This window comes from Lemur catta, chromosome 4 (genome assembly GCF_020740605.2).
Source record: "Lemur catta isolate mLemCat1 chromosome 4, mLemCat1.pri, whole genome shotgun sequence".
Lineage (NCBI taxonomy): Eukaryota > Metazoa > Chordata > Mammalia > Primates > Lemuridae > Lemur > Lemur catta.
The window spans coordinates 8,628,129-8,646,378 of record NC_059131.1 but is presented as its reverse complement, the minus strand read 5'-3'; positions in this window follow the sequence as shown (position 1 = coordinate 8,646,378).

Genomic DNA, 18,250 nt, shown 5'->3' with positions numbered 1-18,250 from the left:
CACTAATATGAAACACTAAGAATAGGCAAATCTATAGACCGAAAGTATATTAGTGGTTGACTAGGAGAAACTACACCAAATAAAAAGTATATTCTAATAAGGGCCTTGCAGTTTGCTCATGATGAAATTCTTGTCCCTTCAGAATGAACAGAACCGGAGTAAATAACTAGAGTGTTACGGCAGAGCACCAGGAGGAAGTGAACAGTTCAGTAAAGACCACATCCCTGTAACCTGCCAGGACTTCACCGCTAAGATCAGAGGCTCTGGTGTCTCACGGCTCTTGGTGAGCTAGCAGCTGGGCTTCACATGAGATTAAATGATGACATTTTTCTAATAAATGGTCTGGTTGTTGAATCCTATCTTAGGGTTTGTCAGAGTCTCGGCATTTTTGACAGAAGCAACAAGAAATTCTGATGTATAGATAAGATAAGCAAACCCAGGGATTCTCAGGAATATTGAGGGCATTTAGTCCTGGGGAAAAAACAAGAGTTTCTGCTAATTTGGCATGAGAGAACTTCTACAATGTGGAATTAGAGAAAATGTGATATTGACACTCATTGGCACGGTCAGGGATTGGTGGTAACTCATATTATTTGTAGTCTCATGATAATCCTTCAATATATATTATGTGCCTTTTACAATTTAAGAAACTAAAGCTTGTAGAGGTTAATAAACTGACCAATGTAGACAGACTAATAAGTGGAGATGTCTTCATTCAAACCCAGACATAAGAAGATAATATCTATTTACTTTTGACTAGACTAAAAAGTCCAGAATTTTCCTGTGGGATCATGAATGTTGATGGGTATTGAGGTCCTTGAAAAGTTGTTATAGTCCTACGCTTTGGGCAAAATTTCAAAAGTTCTTCCTCTTACATATGTTAGCAATACTCCAAGACTTCCTTAGAAATAGGTGGTTCAAAATAACTATGTTATTAGACTCATTTATTATTGAAAAGTTCCATAACTTAGGATGCAATTGTTTTAATGTGAGCCCCAATTACTCATATTCAGTCTCCCTCAGCGTCTAAGAATAAATGCCTGCGTTACTTCATGCTTCATAATTTAGGGTTGAAAGTGCTGCTCTGAAGTAACCAAGGTGAATATTGGCTGGATTTCCTGTGACATGAATAAAGAGATTCTCTTTCCTGTCCACACCCAACCACACTTGCATGATGAACAGGCATCAAATGCCCATTAAACAAAAATACATAAGATGCATTTAGGTAACATTTAATACAAATGTTATTTCTTAAATGAAACTTTTTAGCCCTTTAAGAATTACAATTTAATTCTTTGGTTTTCCTCTTATTTGTTCAATGTTTCCAGGCTATCATCATCCTCATTCTAAAGAGAAGAGTCACTTGAAATGCTCTGAAAGCTGGAGCTGTGGTTTTCCCGAGCTTTGCAGCCCCTGCATTATATAGAGCCAGCCCAGTTACTAGTTCAGAAAATATTTTTGAGTTTCATTGACTTCATTCTAGTTAAAATAATTCATTTTAAAAAGATCCTCTCAAGCTCAAGCTTACTTTGATTCATATTTACATTAGGCAGAATGCATACCATCTTGGCCTGCCCGGAAGCAAAGCCGAACAAGTTGGCAGCCTGTAAACTTGTTGAAAAAATGTGAATCTTGTTTTTCCACTCTCAGCTCTAGAGTAACATATCCTTTTTGAAGAACAAGACTCACTTTTAGCTCTGGGGGTGCTTACTGATCTTTTTCTTTCCTGTATCCCATTTTGCCTGGCTGGAGGTGGCTTGACCACTTAGGTAAGCTGGAAGTAACTTTGTCAGGGAATGTTTTCACTTTGCAAAGTGGGGAGTAATGCTTCCTTCCCATCAGTACTTTGAGGCAACTATTTCCAACAATCTGCCTTGTTTCTGTGCTGTCAATTATAATATATCTCTCATCATACAGTAATGTGAAACCTCTTTGAGAAACTCTGACTGACATCCAAATTGGACTTACCGCCCGTCAGTGTTTTTATTGTAACTGATAATACCTTTTACCAAAGTTCTTATTAAGCTGAATTGCAGTTGTCTATTAATATGTCATCTTCCTCACTAAATTATTGATTATTGGGCAAAAGGATTGTGCTTTGATAGAGCTTAGATAGGTTGGGATAAATAACCAAGCTTTGAATTTAGCTGACCAGATAAAACCTTTAATGGTTGACTTGCTGTTCAAAATAAAGAATTTTAAGTTTAGTTTAGCATAGCTTATTTGATAATTGTTCTTTATGCCTATGTGGAACTATTTTATTCAAATTCTTAGAATAATTTCTTCTTTTGATGATAATTTTTCATTTTATATATTTGTCTCTTAACATAATCCACATGAAAGAGTTTGTAATTTCACTTAATAATTTCCTATGTCTCTGCAGGTTTTTAATTCTTAATTCCCTAAAGTATGAATTTTCTTCTATTTGTTCAAATGATAAATTCAAATAATCTTTTTTGGGGGTGGTTGTCAAATCCTTGGGTATATACTCTGCTGGGCTTAACCGTTAGTAGTCAGTAGGATGAGGCCTTAGAAATCTAACTAACTAAACACGTTCATGCACACCTGCTACTCAGCCAGTAGACTGATCCCTCTGGATTTTCAGGTAATATGTGATCCTCCCTGCTAGGGAAGGCTCATTGATGTAGCAAGGGGCAAATGGAGGAGCAGAATGAAACAAAGTGTAATACGGTGGATGAACCGTGACTAGTTTGGTGGATTACCTGACTGTCATCCTTAGTAGTTTGAGTTTGGTAAGGACTGGAACATGAGTTAGGGCTTTTAAAAGAAGACCTAATGACATAGACTGATTCAGAAAGAGCACAGTGATTGCTTTTACCTATTGGAGGATTGATTTGAAATCGCATGACTCAAAACAGAGAAACCTTTAGGAGCCAGGTACGAAATATGGAGAAGTATCAGAGATTTAAGTAGGTAGTAACCCTCCACATTAAAATAGGCCTTTGACTATTGCTGACTCCTTTAAACAACATGTATAATTTATATGACAAAGACAGATCATATACCTAAATAGAGCTTACTATGTGACAAAGACTAGGTTTTCAAAAAAATCAAGTCATTTCACGGCCACAACAATGATATGAACAAAAGTCTGTCGTTACCTCTCTTCTACAAATGAGAAAACTGAGTCAGAGAAAGGTTAGGTAGCCCTTCCAGTGTTACCTAGCTGAGATTCAGGTCCGGGTTGATCTGGCTGCAGGGTCTGTTTTGTGCAAGCTTATCCAGAGACACTTAAAGTCTGGATTGTACTAATATAGATGAAAGCAGTCTTCTTTCCTGTTTCTCTCCCCGCCTTCTGTCTATTCCCCTGGTGTCGATGTTTACTAAGTGTAAAGGGGGACGGAATCTCTCTCCCACTCCTACACTGAGTCTATTGACTTTTTAAAATTCTTAAACTGACTGAGGTTAGGGTAAAGTTGAAATGGGAGATTCAGATTCCCTAATAAGGCCTCCACTCCACTATCTTGGGCTTACAATGACTGTAACTGCTTAATACTACTCAGTATAATTGGTTCAATTTATTTGTCAGGCCAAGGGACTATTACACATTATAGTAACTGCTCAGAATTGATCTTAAATACTTTTCATTTCAGGAAACTATCAGCTTCCCTTCAACTAAAACACCTAATCAAGAGATTTTGACCTTAAATATTTGTTCCATATTTGCATTATGAAGTTTACTTCAAGGAAGTCTTCTACTGCAAAATTGTATTGCAGGGAAAACCCTACCAGGTAGAAAGAAACTAAAACTCTCTATTAAAAAACATCAGTCATTCTTGACTATGATTCTTTAAAAAAAAGTATTCAGGACACACTCTCAGCTTCTCTCACCGAGCAGGCAGGAAATGGATTGTCAGAATAACCTTCTGCAACAGGACCAAGTGATCCTTCTGTCAGCAACAGAAAGAGCTCGGCTAATGAAAGGACAGCAGGGATCCAAATGATACGTCTTATCTCAGGAACAGCCATGGCTGGCTGAACTCCATTCCAACCCAGGTAAATTGAAAGTAGAAACCAAACTCAAAGTCATAAAACCAGTCTGAAAATAGCTTCTCAGACCCTCTCTCTCTCTCTTTTGCCCTCTACTTTTCCATTAAATATTCTAATAGTAGGGGATTTCAGTGCTAAAGGAAAGGCCAGAATAGTTCCATAAACAAACTTGAATGGAAAGAATGGAAAGATTCGTTTGATGGCAAAAGGAGCTCAGACACTGAATAGAAAATGAGGACCAGTGGGCAGGTAACAGGCCTTGGTTACAAAGCTGCTGCCCTGTCGGATCAGGCATCTAGCACAGAAATGGCTAGGCAAAAATATACAAAAGTGACAAAAATCTTTTAGTGAGAATGCCAGGAAGAAAATCTATGTGTCAGTATTAATAACTATTAAAATATTTAAAAGCCTAATTCCAAGACGGTTAGCAATAAGAAATGCAGAAAACCTTCGATATAAAAATATTAATATACATTATGACAAATTTATGAAAGTAGAAAAGTTTTTTCTCACTTGAAATTAAACCTGTTATAAAAAAATTTTGATTAGCCATCTCTGCTCATATTTTTAAATTAGCATTCAAGTAATAAATATATGTATTCACTTACAGCTTTATGGGAAAGATAAGCAAGGATTCCATGAAAATACTAGGATGCTAAAGGCACAAAACTATGTACAGTATTTTCATGTACCAAAATGTGATTTTAATTTTGAAAGTTGAAAACTAAGATATATGAGCCCTATATTTCTGAGTCATATGTTGGTGTGTATTGGGGGGATCCTATTTATAATTATAGTGCAGAATGGATGAGAGCAAGGAGAATAATCACTGCTTTTAGAACTTACTTCATGATAGGCACCGTGTTCACCATTTGACATGCTTCAGTTACCCGTAGAACAATGAAAATAGACCCTTGTGCTATCTCTATTTTTTAAGCCTGGACACTGACACACATTTGTTGTGATGGAACACTAACTGCAGAAATAGAATTTTTGTCTTTACCAAATACATCTTTTTGTTTCTCATACATGAAGCTAGCTTAACATCTGGGAAGAATAATAAGAACAAAGAAATTGAACTTAGAAGATGTAATTTTAAATCTTAACTATGTTGATTCTTATCTGTGCTATTGAGAAAGGCACAATTCTTAAACTTCTGGGCCCTCAAATATATAATGTGGGTTGTGATGCTTGTTCTATAAATCTTACTGGTGCGTTTTCAGGTAGAAATGAGACGATGATTATATAATTTCTTTGCAAATTGTGAAAAGCCAGGAAATAGAATTGTTAATTTCATTTTCTGTGTATGCAAAATTCTCTGACTTGCTAGGGTCACATAAATAGATACTTCTGATTCAATATATAAAGCAAGATGCTGGTGTTTATTAAAATTTGCATACATGATGAGGTGTAGAGGAAAAAATACAGCAGCAGCTCAATATACCTCCTTCTTAGTGCCTTGAAATTACAAGTATTCTTTCATTCACTCTTATGCAGAGCAAATACATAGAATTAAGCTATTTTTATTAATTCTACTACATGACAAATCACACCAAGACTTTAAATCACAGCGATTTATTTGTTCATGATGCTGCAATGTGGAATGGTCTCAGTTGGATAGCTCTTCTGCTGATCTCACCTGAGGTCACTCTTGCTGTTGCAGTCACCTGAAGGGGTGGGATGACCCAAGATGGCCTTAATAATGTGGTACTTCAGCTAGGATGGCTAGAATACCTGGGAGCCTCTCTTTCCACATGATCTCTTCAGGAAGGCAATGCAATTCTTATCATAATGGCACAGGGCTCCAAGGCGGTGACAATGGAAACTGCAAGGTTCTGTAAGGCCTAGACCTAGAAGTAACACAGTACCCCTTCTGTTGCAGTCCATTCGTCAAAGTAAGTCACAGGACCAGATCAGACTCAAGGGATCTTATCTCTCCCCCCTCACTTGATGGGAAGAGAGATAAGATCACATTACAAAAGAACATGCAAGAGGTGGATTGTTGGGTTACCTTTGAAAATGTCTTTTATACTATTCATAGCTCAGTCCCTTGAGGAAGCCATTAGTGATCTCTGCCAGAAAGCCCTCCTCTCTGGGGTCACAAGTCTCTTATGATGCAGGGGAACTATGTACTTTTCTAATGGAAAAAAAGAGGAGTGGAATCATTCATGCTGATTATCCCTGTTCTTACTAAAATTCTACTGCTTGCTTCTGTGAGGAAGGAAGAAAGAAAGAATTTTGTCTCCTTGTGCTTGGCAAAAGACTATTACAAACAATGCCAGAAAGATCACCACCTTTCCTTGGGATAAAAGAAAACAAAACAAAACAAAACAAAACAATGTGAGCAGCCCTCTAATGTCAATTCCTGCCCTTTTTCATATATTGGTTCCATAAATAGCTTTTTAAAAAAATTTTTATAGAGAGAGGTCCTCACTATTTTGCCCAGGCTGGTCTTGTATTCCTGGCCACAAGTGATCCTCTTCCCTTGCCCTTCCAAAGTATTGGGATCACAAGTGTGAGCCACCGTTCCTGTCCCTGTTTGTTATCTTTATATCAGACGAGTAGGGAACACAAGAGAGCAAAATGTTTGGGGAGAGAAAAATTATAGTTTACACATGTTGGGTTAAAAATGAGTGTGGTATATCCAGTCAGATACCTTGATGTTGAAGTTATCTCTGGTGTTTCATATTTTTATTTAAAACGCACTGCTATCCTAAAAGGTGAGCCCAGAACAAGATCATTACAATATGTCATGATCTGCCAGCTCAGATTGCTCTGTCCAAAGAGAAAGTTCTGATTACACGATTAATCCTTTTACTCTTTTTAATGTAAGAATGCTGTAGCCAACCGATGAAGTATATCAAGTATTCTGATACTGGATTCATAAATTATGAGGTGATCTGGGATGTCCTTAAAAGATTTTTTTTTTATAAAATAGACAACATTTAACTATTGCTTATATTTTATACATGATTTGTTATGTTTGTACATATATTTGACCCTGTCAAGAGTGAGGACATTTGATTACTAACAAAAGGAAGCTATGCCCTAACATATGTGCTCCTTTGAATACTTTTACATTGTGTACACAGCTATATATTTTTTTTGGCAACTTAGGAACTTTGGCAATCATCTTCCAGAATCTTAAAAGCTCAACTCTGTATCTGACTGTATTTTTGTTCTACTATTTCAGGGATCACCAAAGTATGTCAGTGTAATCTGAACTACTGCCTGTTTTTGCAAATAAGTTTTATTGGAACACACCCATGCCCATTTATTTACATATTGTCGGTGGATGCTTTTGCACTACAACAGAAAGTGTATGTCCTGCAAAGCCCGAAATCTTTACTTTCTGTTTCTTTATAGAAAAGGTTTCCTGACTTATGACCTATTTAAACACTATTTTCCATTCTCATTTTTCAGAATTCTATGAATCTATGAATTATCCTGTAGGATTGGGATCTATTGAGGGTGTTTGGGTAGAGGGGAGGCACGGTGACATGTATGTCTTAGAAATATCAATGTGACAGTGTTCAAAGGATGAACAGAAGTGTAGAGAGACTGATGGCGATGATAACAGGTATTATCACAAATTTTGAGTAAGAATTTTATTTAGAAACTCTAAGAATAAGTATTCTATGAACAAGATGTGAGGCATCAGAGACAAAATTTATCTTTAACAATTCTGTTTTAAATTAACACTCTTTACAGAATTAATTCAAAAAGCATGCCTACCATCACTGCTGTAATTTTTTTTCCCCACAATGAATAAGCAGAGATAGCATAGAGTGGCTGTCAAACTGCAGGGAAAATACATATGAAAATTAGAAGGTAAAGAAATGAATCCTCAAAAGATGCAGCTTATAGGAGGTATTGTTTATATTTTGCTATTAAGACATTGCTCTTTTCCCGTTATTTGCATTTTCCTATAATTTCAGCAATCATAAAAGATTACTAGATATAGCTTATCACTTAATGACAAGAACAGCTGGGTCCTATCTCCCTTGATGCATTTTAATCAGGTCATTGAGAGGAAACTCAGCAGCTGAAAGCTATCTATTTTCTTTGGGATGACTGCATAATATAATTAAAAGTATTTTATCAGCATCCCATGGCAGAAGAGAGAAGCTCTATGCACGTGGCCTCATAGATGTGAATTGCCAGCATTTTTAACATTTGAGGAACTTGTCATGTAAATCATTACCCCATACACCAAGACTCCATTAGCTTTTTGGTGCTGATGCTTGCTAGCTAGTTAGTGAAGAGACTTCCAGAAAGTCTCCAGCTTTCAAAATCATAAATCCCAGGTCGTGTCCATGACAGTGAGAGCACTCATGCAGTTCAATCTGCTGTGGACAGAACTCTCCCCCTTCGCTCGTGAACTCTCAAAGCTAGGCAAAGATACAGACACATCCAGAAATATCACACGGTGCATTTCCTACAAGAGGGAGCCTCTTGAGATTGAAGTCAAAAGAGTAGAATTCTCTCTCCAGCTATGACACTTAGCTGCATAAACTGAGCAAGTTATTTGCATTTCTGAGCCCAGTATCTTCATATGGCACATGGGCCTTTAAATTCCTACCTCAGTGCATTATCTCCTTTGCTGAAATGACTTTGAAGCAATGTCACATGTGCTACATGAAGGGGTGCCTGCTAGCAAACTGAATAGATTAATTATCCCTATATATATTATGTTTGGCTTTTTTTCACTGTTTTAAATTGAGATATAATTTATATATACCAAACAGTACAGATGTTAAATATTCAGATGAATGTGTTTTGAAATTTTATATACTCATGGAACCTCAAAGGAAACAGGATATAGAAATTTCCACCATACCAAAAATTCTCTTGGACTGTTTCCAGGCAACCCCAGCTGCCTCATCCCTGAAGAGGCAACCACGTTCTGCACTGCCTATTCTTGGTCTTCGAATAAACAGAATTGCACAATATGTATTTTTTGTGTCTGATTTCTTGTTCTCTAAATAGCATTTTTGATACCCATCCATGTGGTTGTGTGTATCTTTACTCCTTTTATTAGTACTCAATTCTCTGAACATCTCACAGTTTGTTCATCTATCATACTATCGATGGACATTTGCATTCTTTCTAGTTTGAGGCTGTGATGAATAGGTTACTGCAAATATTCTTGAATAAGTCTTTTTGGGCAACTATTTTCATTTGTCTTGGCAAAAATATCTAGGAGGGACAATGCTGAGAGAGGCAGCTGCTTATATGACTTTATAAAAAACTGCCAACATTTTTATAACACCATGATGTTCATACCTTGTCACACACCCAGCAGGAATGTATCAGTTCCAGTTGCTGCATGTTTGACAACATTTGGTACTGTTTGCATTATAGTCAAACTGGAGATGTGAGATGGAGCCCCCCCATCCAATTTAGTTCGGATGTTAAGACTAATGATACCACACTCAACTGAGTGTGCAAAGATTTATTACTGACATAATGAGCCTTCCTGAGAAGAGCACACCACGCTCCCAATCAGATCCAAAAATGGCTCAAAAAAGCAGAGAAGGGTGACAGGCTTGAGGTTTGATGTTTAATAGGCATGGAGCTGGAGTGAGGATTCCTACATGCAGGTCAGAACTTGCATGGATTGAACTTTCAACCAGTGTCCAAAAGGTATTACCAGACTTTCTTATCAGCTTGCTCAGGTGTGGGGCCTGGAGTGGGGATGATGAGACTTGAAAGCTATCAGCAAACATCAAAAATTGAGTCAGACAATTTATTACACTTTGTAATTTCAAGCTTTCTAACAGGTATATAATAGTATCTTACTTTAGTTTTAATTTAATTTTGCCTGATGACTAATGACACTGAACAAATTTGAATGATCTATTGACCACTCATATCTTCTTTTGCAAGGTATCAGTTCAAAGCTGCTGTCTATTTAACTGTTTCTTTTCCTTTCTATTAGTGATCTGTTGGAACCTTTATGTGTTTTGGATATAAGTCCTTCACACAATGTATGTGTGTGTATATAAGTGTATAGACACGCATATACATATACGTATATACGTATACATACACACATGTATGAAATATTTTTCATGTAGTATAATTTGCTGGGGATGGACTATATTACAATTGACCCACAAACATCGTGGGGGTTGGAGGTGCAGATTCTCATGCAAAGATCCATATATAACTTTTGACTCCACAACTCTTAATACTAATAGCTTACTGTTGACAGCAAGCCTTACCCATAACATAAATAGTTAAATAACATATATTTTGTATCTTATATGTATTCAATACTGTATTCTTATTATAAAATAAGCTAGAGAAAAGAAAAGGTTATTAAGAAAATCATAAGGAAGAGAAAATATATTTACTATTCATTAAGTGGAAGTGGATCATCATGAAGCTCTCCTTCCTTGTCATCTTCATGTTGAATATGCCAAGGAAGAAGAGGAAGGGAAGGGGTTAGTCTTGCTGTCTTAGAGGTGGCAGAGGCAGAAGATGTGGAAGAGGGGGGAGAGGAGGCAGGAGAGACTGGCACACGCAATATAACTTTACAGAAATACATCATAATTTCTGTCTGACATTTTTGCTTTTTCATTTCTGTAAAACTGTTTCTATAATTACCAATCATTCTTCTACCATTCACTTTAGTTTCAGGTCCTATATCACAGGAGGGCCCATGTTGTACAATAAGTCAAAAGCAGCCTGGACTCATCAGAACCCTCTGCCAGACTGTCCAGTGTCAGTTTGTTTCCTGGCGCTGCTTCTTGTACATCTTCTTCCTCACCGTCTGGCCCTGGCTTAGAAGTTCTCGTCTCCATCAAGTCATCCTCTGCTAATTCCTCTGACATGGTATCTATTAGCTCCTGAATTTCCCCCAAACCCACATTTTGAAACCTTTCACCCCTGCCCCCACCTTTTTTGTCACATCCACAATCTCTTTCATGATGTCTTTAATTGGCTCTCTCTCAAGTCTGGTGAGGTCATGCACAACATCTGAACACAGTTTCCTCCAGCAGGAATTTATTGTTTGGGGTTTCATGGCTTTCATGGCTTTTTCTATAACAACAATGGCATCTTCAATGGTGTAATCCTTCCAGGCTTTCAGGATGTTGTCTCTGTGTGGGAGAGACAGCACAGGACACCATAGTGTTGACAATCCCTTCCATAGAGCACCATGTGTAACGAGCCTTAAATGTCTTCATAACCTAGAGGCTGAATTAAAGATCTTATGTTTGGGGGCAAGCAGGCCACTTTGATGCCTGCAGTGTTGAACTGATGGGGTTCTGGGTGACCAGAAGCATTGTCTAATAGTAAAAGAACTTTAAAAGGCAATCCCTTACTGGTCAAGGCACTTCCTGGCTTCAGGGACAAAGCATTGATGAAATCAATACAAAAATCAAATACATTTCATTCTCTAGGCCTTCTTATGCAATCAAAAGACTGGCAGCTGGTGTTTATCTTTTCTCTTCAAGGGTTGAGGATTAGCAGCTTTGTAGATAAGGGCAGGCCTCATCACAAACCCAACTGCACTTACACAAAAGAGTAGAGTTAGCCTGTTCCTTCCTGCCTTGAATTCGGGTGCTTGCTTCTCTTCCTTACTAATAAATGCCCTTTGTGGCTTTTTTTTTTTCCAGATTGGGCACTTTCTGCATAAAACATCTGTTCAGGCAGATATCCTTACTCCTTAATGATTTTCTTAAAGATTATGGCAGCACAATTCACTATTGCAAGGATGTGGAAACAACCCAAGTGCCTGTCAATTCCTGAGTGGATTATTAAAATTTGGCATATGTATACAGTGGAATATTACTCAATTATAAGAAACAACAGTGATCTAGCACCTCTTATGTTTTCCTGGATAGAGCTTGAGCCCATCCTTCCAAGTGAGGTATCACAAGAATGGAAGAATAAGCACCACACTTAATCCCCATCAAATTGGCACTGACTGATCAACACTATGGTGTTCACATGGTAGTAATATACTTCAGGGATTGGGGGGCTGGGGGTGGATAAACTTGGACGTGGTGAGCACTGTAAAGGGGAAAAGGCACACCTCAAATCATGCTTTGGGTGTGGCAAATTCATAGCATGTAAAGAAAATGTTTGTAACCTCATAATATCCAGAAATAAATACATAAATAATTTTTTTTAAAAAAAGATGTCTGCTGCCTCTTGGTCAGCAAAAGCTGCTTCTCCTTGTTATCTTGACTGTTTTTTAAGCTGAACCTCTTTCTTAAATTATCAAACCATCCTTTTCTGACATGAAACTTTCCAGGTTCAGATCCTTCACCTTCCTTTAGCTTTAAGTTGTTATTTAATGGCTTCACTTTTCCTCAAATCGTATTAGAGACTACAAGCATGCCTTTCCCATAGCAATCCTGTGCCAACATAAAATTTGCATTTTCAACACGAGAAAAAAGGTATTTTGCACAAAGTTTGAGGTTTTTGTGCCTGCTAGCATAGCTGTAGCGATGACTTCACAAATTTTCTTTTCTTTTTTTGCAGTGGTCCTTATGCTGGATTCATTTGTCTTGAAACGGTGGACAACCACAGCTGCAAATCTCAATCTATGGTACATATCAAGCAATTCAACTTTTTCTTGCAATGTCATGACTTTTCTCTGCTTCTTGGGAGCACGTCCAGTGTCACTAAATGACACTTTGTATGGAATTTCATGATATTACTCAAAGTTTACTGTATTGTACTAAACATGATGAAAAATACATGAAAGCTCACTTCTTACTGGGATATGCAATTTACTAGAGAGACAAATTGCTCATGTATATATGATTAGCTTCAGGGGGCATTCTCCCAACACTTGAGCTCACTGCAATAGCAGGGGGGGGTAGCTATGGAATTATTACAGCAGTACACTATGTATTATAGTTAATTTCATGCAGTTATGATTTAATACTGCATCTTTACATTTGTTTACATTTCTCTTGACTGCAAATGGTGGCATCTATGGTCTATAATTTTTTGTTTTGTGTGTATAAGTTTTGATAGATTTGTGTATATTTTATGGTAATCAGTGATAAAATAGACTAGTATCTGCATATATTGTATGCATTCATGACATATATTTTTCTTATTTTTTTCATTAATTCTATACTGTGTGGTTTGTGAGTTTTTTCAAATTTTTGCAAATCTCCAAAAGTTTTTTTTCAATATACTTATTGAAAAAAAAATCTCTATATAAATGGACCCATGCAGTTCAAAACTTTGTTGTTCAAGGGTCAACTGTAGTGTTTTTCTGTCTTAAAATTTAGTTACTTTATGTTTATATGGAAGATATTTTCACCAGAAAAATTTTAGGCTAAATGTCCTTTCTTATTTTTCAGCTTTTTAAACATGCCATTCAATTTTCTTCTAATCACAATTGTTTTTTATGATAATTTAGCTGTCATTCTAATTATTTGAGCTTTGTTTTTTTCCTTTTTGGCTACTTTTAAGACTTTTTCTGTATCTTGCTTTTTTTTAGTTTGATGGAGCTTTTTCTGGTTATGATTTTCCTTGTATTGATTGTTCTTGGTTACCTGTGCTGCTTATATCTTTGGGTTGGTATCTTTCAATTTGGAAACTTCTCAGATACTATCTTTTCAGATATTATCTGTAACCTATTCTCTTTTACTCTCCATCTGGAACTCCCATTGCATACATACCAACCCATTTTATTTTGTCCCACAGATTTTATATATAAAATTTAACTTTTTTCAAATTTAATTTTTTTTCTCTTTTTGTGCTTTATTTTAATTTCAGTTTACTAGCCTTCAAATTCGCTGGTACTGTCTCCTTTGTCTCCTGTCTGCTCTTTAGCCCACCAAATGAGCTTTTTATTTCTGATATTGGGTTTTTCACTTCTATTGTTTTTATTTTATTATTTTTCAAACTCCTGGGCTCAAGCTATCCTTCTGCCTCAGCCTCCCGAGTAGCTGGGACTACAGGCATGCACCACGATGCCAGCTAATTTTTCTATTTTTTGTAGAGATGGGGTCTCGCTTTTGCTCAGGCTGGTCTCAAACTCCTGAACTCAAACAGTCCTCCTGCCTCAACCTCCCACAGTGCTAGGATTACAGGCATGAGCCACCGTGCCCAGCCAAGAGGGCAGCTTTAACTTAAAATCTCATTAATTCTAACTATAGTGCCTTTTCTATCATAGTATACTGACATTTTGAGTTTATACTACAACAAAGTTTTAATCTCTTTTCTCTATCCTTTCAGATTCCTTCATGACTTTAAAATTCCCCTAAAACATGGAAGTTGTTGTTTATGCCCATTTTAACATTAATTTTTTAATATTACTTCTCTCTGTTAACTGTAGCTCTATGAATAAAAAGTTCATATTTTCCCAAGCTTTTTCTTTTTTCTATTCATGTATATATAAATTCCTTTGTCTTAAGTTTTCAGCACTATCTCTGACTGTTTATTAAAGGAATTTGTTCTGCAGGAATATTCAATTGAGTCAATGTTTGTCTCTGTAATCCATAATTATTAGTGAATTTCCTCTACTATCTCCAGGATGCCATCTGTAATTGCTCTTTGTTTTTTGTCCTAAGGCAAGACATCTGCTGATGACCTGTTTTCTCCTTTCTGAAATTCCTATTTCTCCGAAAACACTCTAGTTCATAGAAAATTTAGTGCACACACATATGTGCACACATCACAAGTGATTTTAACAAAAACACAAAAGTTATTTTGAATAAAAGGTTTCTCAAACAGCTCACCCTCACTCTTATCATGGTCTACTGCTTTTCTTGCTTAAATCAGCAATTCTTCTAAACTCTGATAAAAATATCTGATTTTATGCTTTGTCAAGGATCATAGAAATTCATGTGGAAACAGACCTAATGCATTCCTGAACTGCTTAATTGTGGTACTGAAAAGGGAGACATTCTCAGAATACCTTCAGGAATTGGAATACTTGTGGATACACCTAGTTAATTTATGTTTTGTGGGGTTTTTTGTTTGTTTGTGCCTAACTGTGGACTGCTAGATGATATACATGTCTTCAACCATTGTGACTGAATTCAGTTAGTCTGTGTAACTAGTTGGAGGATATTGGATATTTTTCATTATGTTTTGGTTTGTTTTGTTGGTTTTCTATTTACTGGTCAAGGAACGAGCCAAGCATCCACGAAGTAAATACTTTTGGAGGCATAATATTCTGGTTTAACACCAGGAATGGGCATTAAAATCATCAATGGAACTTTTAAAATTGTAAATTCCTTGCTTCAAGCCCTAAAGTTTATGATGTGCTCTTTGGAGTTGAAGCCCAGGTTGAAGGGATTTGCTCCCATCAGTAAGGGCATATAGGGGCTGTCAATCATCTTTTGAAGCACCAGGAACAGCTCTGGGCTCAGAAGATGCAGCAGTAAACATGATCAAGTCTTAGCTGTCAATATGCTGGATGTTTGTGCAAGAAATAGCCACATGAACGCTCAACTTAAATACGGTAGAGGACGTGCCCTGATGATGTCAAGAATAGGGGACGTTTTTGAGGGAAATGATGTCTTAGCACTGTTCTAAAGAGAATCGGGACTCACCCAAGTGAGGAGAGGAGGAAGACCATTCCAGACAGAGGGAGAAGCATAAGGAAAGATCCAGAGAGGAGAGGTAGCCTCCAATACTTAAGGAATTTTAAGTAAAAATTGTTGATGAGAGTGGATCATGAGAGATAAGATCATGTAAGGTTATGTAAACCATGCTAAGTATTATATTGTATTCTTATTGCACAGAGAATAGTTGCAAAATGTACAACATAAAATATGAATCTCACAACTAACTGCACCTTGTATCACTTACAAGCTATGATGTTTTTTGGCAAGTCATGTAAACTCTTTAATCCTCAGTTTTCTAATCTCTCAAATAGGACTAATAAAACCAAAGTTTTGTGCAGTTAGAAACACTATTAGAGAGAAAAAGGATCTCTTTCAGTACTTTTCTCATAACAGAAGGACATTCTCAGTCAGTTTTCATCTCTTTTAAATTGAACTATCCAGTTTGAGGCTGTAGCCTCCATGTGCTGAGAGCCAAAGCTCAGCAAGGGGCAAAGACAGGCCACAGCAGCAGTAGGTCTGCTGAGAGCTACAAGGAAGAGATAACACAAGTGGCAACCCTTTACCCAATAATGGCACATGTGCTTTACCTAGATGTTCAGAGCTAGATGGTTCCAGGTGTGTTAATTAGCTTTAAGATACGAGGTTTTGGTGGATGTCATAGTGACTCTCTTGATCTTTCTTTCATGCTTATAAATTGGTGGCGGTACAGCACCAACAAAAAGCTCCTTACGTAAGCATCACTAGGAGAAGAAAAGGGCAGCAGCAGCAGATAGAGAGAGAGAGAGAGATACATACATGTGTGTATATATATAACGTAACATATATGTGTGTATACATACATATATATGTAAATATAGGTGTGTATCCCTTTTACCTGCAACTTTTTATTTTGTGAAGAAAGAAAATCTTACCTAGAAGGACTCCAAAGATGTACCTTTATTCCAGTACACTATTTATAACCCCATTATTCAGTGGGCTTAGACAAGAGAACTGGGATGACGTGAATGGTTTATACTAAGCATGAATATTAAGGCTGGGGGAAGCACCTTCCTTCCTTCCTTTTACATCCTTCTACTCATCTGATAGCTGAACAAAATTGGGCTTTTGTGATCAAGAAAGAACATGAGTAATGGCTGCCACTCAGCAAATAACACTATTAAACAGGTTAGACCATCTTAGAATACTGTGAAAGCAGAGGGGAGTTAGACCTGGAGGAGAGCCAGCCAGGAGCAGCGAGCCAAGAAACTAGTACCCAGAATATACAAGGAACTCAAACAACTCAACAGCAAAGTAGAGAAATAATTCCACCAAACAATGGGCAAAGGATCTGAATAGGCATTTCTCAAAAGAAGACATACAAATGGCCAACAGGTTTATGAAAAAATGCTCAACATCACTAATCACCAGGGAAATGCAAATCAAAACCACAATGAGATATCATTCTACCCCAGTTAGAATGATTATTATCAAAAAGACAAAATAACAGATACCAGTGACGGTGTGAAGAAAGGAATGCCCATACTCTGCTGATGGGAATGCAAATTAGTACAACCAGTATGGAAAATAGTATGGAGCTTTCTCAAAAAACTAACAATAGAACTACCGTATGCTCCAGTCATCCCAGTACTGAGTATTTATTACAGTTAGATTAAAGAAATAAGTTCTAATATTCAATAACACAGTGTGGTAACTATAGCTAACAACAATGTGTTGTGTATTTCAAAACAGCTAAAAGAGAGGACTTGAAATGTTCCCAACGCATAGAAATGATAAATGCTCGATGGACATCTTAAATGCCTGACGTGATCATTACACATTCTATACATGTGACAAAATATCACATGGACCTCATAAATATGTACAAATAGTATGTTTCAATAAACAGACAAACAGACAAAAAGAGACCAAGTGTAAACAGGCACATAGGAAGATTGATCCTGTTCCAGGCAGTTGGGAAAGAGATTGCAAATGTCTTCAGAAATCCAGGCCCAAGAAACCAGGAAGGTTACACAGAGATGGGCTGTTATAGAAAATACCTCTACTCAGGTAGAAGAAAGTGAAAGAGGGCGACAGACACAACATTCAAACAATGCTCCAATACCAGTGGGCACTGCAGTCTGTCACTACCTTCTTCCTCCCTGCCCGCTTGACAGATAATGTGGAACTTCAATACCTAGAGCTGGGATGTGGGAAACCGTCCTGTACCTCGCCAACATCCAGCCACACTACAAGTGTCTTTAAATGGAAACAATTTTTATTTAGAAAGTGAGAAGTTAAAAAAACACTAGCCCTACAACCTCTTCATTGAGAACAAGTAATAAAAGTTTTAAGATCTCCACTGATAAAAGACAGTGGCTGCAAGGCAGATAATTTTTCAAATGTCCTCTGGCTTAGTAATAGTTCACATACTTTCTTTTTTTTTTTTACAGATGAGTCACCTTCCTTGACTTCCTCAGTTATGAGAAAAGAGGTGCCCAGTCCTTGAGTAAACACCCGTGTTCTGACCTAGCGGACAAAGTTACACCAGCAGCAGTAACAACAGGAATAGGAAAAAAAAAGACTCAGTCTGTTGTTTTTCTGAACCCAGGCCTGGAGCTTGTGTGTGTGTGAGAGAGAGAGAGAGAGAGAGAGAGAGAGAGAGAGAGAGAGAGAGAGAGAGAGAGAGAGAGAGAGAGAGAGAGAGAGAGAGA